This window comes from Diceros bicornis, chromosome 7 (assembly GCF_020826845.1).
Source record: "Diceros bicornis minor isolate mBicDic1 chromosome 7, mDicBic1.mat.cur, whole genome shotgun sequence".
NCBI classification, from domain to species: Eukaryota; Metazoa; Chordata; class Mammalia; order Perissodactyla; family Rhinocerotidae; genus Diceros; species Diceros bicornis.
Genome location: NC_080746.1, coordinates 13,213,674 through 13,218,121, shown reverse-complemented (window position 1 = coordinate 13,218,121; position 4,448 = coordinate 13,213,674). Strand labels below are relative to the sequence as shown.

General features: G+C 40.2%; 1 pseudogene; it reads left to right on the top strand.

Moving 5' to 3' along the window:
* The first annotated feature begins 3,071 nt into the window (after nucleotides 1-3,071).
* LOC131408183 (olfactory receptor 10D1B-like) lies at nucleotides 3,072-4,006 on the top strand (annotated as a pseudogene).
* The last annotated feature ends 442 nt before the right edge of the window (nucleotides 4,007-4,448 follow it).

Below are 4,448 nucleotides of genomic sequence, written 5' to 3'. Positions count from 1 at the left end.
TTGTTGGCAATTGGGACAAATCTTGAACCCATAAAGACATTCTCCATTTCCATTACAATGTTTTTTATTTTTAGCATTTTCTTTTGATTCTATATTAGAGTTTTTATCTCTCTGCTTACATTACCCATTTGTTCTTCTGTGTCTACTTTTTCATTAGCAGCTCTTAACATATTAATCATAGTTGTTTTAAATTCTCTATCTGATAATTCCAACATCTGTGTCATATCTGGGAATGGTTCTGATGAGTACTTTATCTCTTCAGACTGTTTATTCTTGCCTTTAGTGTGCTTGTAATTTTCTGTTGAAAGCTGGTCATGTTGTATAAGGTAAGAGGAACTGAGGTAAATAGGCCTTTAGTGTGAGGATTTATGATAATTTGGCTAGTAGTTGGATTGTGTTTACTGCTTGTAGTAGCTGCGGGTACCAGAGGCTTCAAATTCCTCTAGTGTCCTGTTTTTGCAAGTCTGTTTACCTTAGGCATCCTTAAATGTTCTTCCCCAAAGAGAATCTGTGTCCTGCAACTCTTGCAGGTGTAACCCACTATTACTATAATTGAGCCCTATTAGCATAGTGGTAAAGTTTGAGGGAGGGAGATTATTCTGTAATATTCTGATTCAATGCTAGTGTTTTTCAGTTGCTGCTTGTGCAGCCTCTGTTCTCTGGTGTGTACTGGTGTGCTTTGAAACCACTGATCAGGGTGCCCGACTCTAGCCAGGGAAATCTACATTTTGTATACTATCCCCACTACTAGAAAGACCAGCACCACTGCTTGGGGTAGGGGAGGGGGCTGGGTCACAGGCTCCACTCTGTGTCCTGAATGGTCAGGATGTGTATGCCACCTGCAACCACCTAGGGGAGGCAGGGGCTAAGCCACAAGTGAGTGTCATTGCTGCTTGTGCAGCCTCTGGTCACTGGTGTGCACTGGTGTGCTTTGAAACCTGATGTCAGATGCCCTGCTTCAGCCAGATAAATCCACATTTTGGAAACTGTCCTCAGTACTAGAAAGACTGGTGCCACTACCAGGGGAGGAAGAGGGGGCTGGGTCACAGGCTCTACTCTGTGTTCTAAATCCTCAGGATGTGTGCAGCCACTGCCCCGGGGCAGGGGGGGGGCGGGCAGGGGCTCAGCTGTGAGTGCCATGTCTGCCACTGAAGCCTCTGTTCACTTGCATGTGCACCAGTTTGAGGATTCATGTTTTAGATGGGGAGAAGGCATCTCCCCTAATTCCACTGTCTCCCAGAGGTCCAGTCCACCCACTGTCAGATGTATAGATGCATGGATCTCTCAGGTGTTCTGGTGTGCTGTACAGGGAGCCCTTTGTTAGTTAACGGATGTCTGTCTGGTTGTAACTTAGAGGGGAGAGACAAAGGGAACTTGCTGCGCCATGATGCTCTCTCCCATTTTTCAAATCTCACAGATCCCTTTTCATGTCCATTTCTAATTATATCTTCATCACATCTGCAATGCTTTTGTTGTTACTACATTATCACCCACATTATCATAGTCTTATATGCATCAGGATTGTTGTTAAACTAATATTAAACATTTACTACTGAGTACCAAGCACTAAGCAAAGCATTTTATGCTCAGGATCTCATTCAATCTCCACGAAGACCTTATGAGGCAGACAATATTATTATCTGTTTTGCAGGAGATGAGACTCAGAGAGGTTAAGTAAGATGCTTATGGTCCCAGAGGTAGCAAATGGTAGAGTCAGAAGTAGGATGAGAAATCAGATTTATATAACTGTAGAATGAGCTCTTTGAGGGAAAATACTTTATTTTGTTAATCTTTATATTTCTAGAAGGTAGAGAGAAAATGACTGTTTGTGAGATTAAATTGACTGTGATTGCCCAATCTCAATGTTTAAATTGCTTTCGGGGCTGGAAAGGAGTGTTTTTGTCTTCCTGTCTATATCTTTGTCAGGATCACCATCTATTCAAACATTTGAGCAGGACAAGCTTTATATAGCAGCCTGGCTATGCATATTGATTTCAAGAATGGTTTGAAGAGCCCCTGTCTCTTCCACTTCTTCATTCTTGCTGTTAATTCTGCTTATTGAGATTTTTCTCTATGGCAAAAGCCTTTATCCCTATAAAAATGGAAATAACACAGCAAGTGGTAACAGATCAGCAATTTATAAATTAGTATGAATAGATTTATCAGATTATTTTGTATGAGCAAATATTGATCACAGGTAGAGGGAAATCAGTTATATCCAGTGACAACATATGGAGGGCTAAGATAAAATGGGATACAAATGAACAGAAGGAGATATCAGCTTTCTAGATATTATAATTGAGATTTTTTTAGGTTTATCTATGACTGACATTAATTAATAAAGCTAAATAACATTAATGTCATTGAAATTTACATTTGTGAGATATGTAGTATAGAAATAAAGTATAGCTGAGGAGAGACATGTTTCTAGTGGGATGTAGTAGTTATTTCTATTACCTATACACTGCTTTCTTCTAGTTTCAATCTGATTGCTGTATGTGTATGAGCAAGTTATACATATAAATTGTATACTGTTTAAAAATATAAATGCAACAGAATGGAAAGAGTATTGTTGAAAGTAAAAGTAAATAGGTAAGTGTATATCATTTCTGTTTAGGTTCACACTTTTATATGCATATATTTGGGTAACTGGACTATTTACCAACTAATTATGACTTGGCTGATATTAAAATGAAGTTGTCACCTGATGACAAATTTTCCATGGAGAAGATGGTTCTGAAATATATGGTATGTATGGTGAAAAATCAGATTGGAAGAAACTACATAAAACTGGCAATAAGAGTTGATGACTGTAAGAGCTTTGCCAACTGTAAAGACACATTATTCTGCTATCTAATTTAACATATGAGAAAACTGAGGCCAAATTTGGCACATTATTTAGCTGCAGAACCAGATTTAGTACTGGTCTCCTTTTCCTCTTTTGGCCTTCTTTTGCTTGCAACCACTGTCTTAGATGGAAATAACTCTATTAGGAAGATATTTTCTCAGTTATCTGTGAGCTTATATCGTGATTGTTGCTTTGCTTTTCCAGGACTGCTTGATGCGTAAACATGCAGAGCTACACTTCCGTGACGGAGTTCATCCTGTTGGGAATTCCTAATACTGAAGGAATGGAGAACATGCTATTTGCCCTGTTTTTGGCCTTCTACCTCATTACCTTGCTGGGGAACCTGCTCATCTTCCTCATCATTCTGGTTTCCTCCAACCTCCACACCCCCATGTATTTCTTCCTGGGAAACTTGTCAGTGTTTGACGTATTTTTCCCTTCAGTAGTTTCCACCAAAATATTGTCCTATCTGATGAGATAAAGCCGGACCATCTCTTACCAGGCTTGTGCCTCCTGCGTCTTCTTTTACAACTTCCTGGGTGGTACTGAGTGTTTCCTCTGTACTGTGATGGCCTATGACCCCTTTGTGACTATTTGTCACCCGTTGCAATACACAGTTATCATAAACCACAAGATGTGTACCAGCTTGACATTGGGTACTTGATAGGGTGGCTGTCTACATGGAAGTATCCTCACATTTCTTGTCTTTAGGTTACCCTACTGTGGACCAATTAGGTAGACAATTTCTTCTGTGATATCTCAGTAGTACTGCCCCTGGCCTGTGCAGACACCTCTCTAGCTCAGACAGAGAGCTTTACTAATGTGGATGTTGTGAGTCTTACATGGTTTTTCCTTGTGCTGACTTCCTATGTTTGCATTTTCCTTTCCACATGGAAAATCAGCTTCTCTGAAGGTAGGCATGAATGAAGCCTTTTCAACCTGCAGTGCCACCAGGTTTCAATCCTCTTGCTCTATAGACCTGTGATGCTCATCTATCTGAGGCCCGCTTCCAGCCCCTGGCTAAATTCTGTTATTCAGGTGTTAAAAAATATTGTCACTCCTTCTCTTAATCCTTTGATTTATACCTTGAGAAACAAGGATGTGAAATCGGTTCTGAGGGAAGTATTAACTCAAGTGTTCCACATTTCTAGGGTATAAAGTATAGGGCAATTCCTCTCTGAAATTCTTCAGGAAGTTGCTTCAGATCCACTACTCTTATAACAGGATTGTTGCCAAATAGTGCGCTGGGCAAAGTTACTATCAGGCGTTTCTTGGGAGTCCTAACACTCATGTGGTAGGGAAGGTGGACTGAGCCACTGATTTATTCCTTCAAGGACGTTTTTCAGATTAACTCAGCTTTTCTCTTTTTGAGTTTGCCAAAACAATATATCTTTTCTGCCTCACAGCCTATACTTGTTGGAACTCTTTTTTGATCAATTACAATAAAGCTGCAAGTTTCTAGAGGCCATGAGCTGTCTTCTTTCCTTCTCTCCCTCTCCACCTTCCTCCCTCTCCCTCCCTTTCTTCCTCCTTTCCTCTCTCCTTCCTTTTTTTCCTTTCTTTTTTCTTTCCTTCCTTCCTTTCAAAATGTATGCCTTAT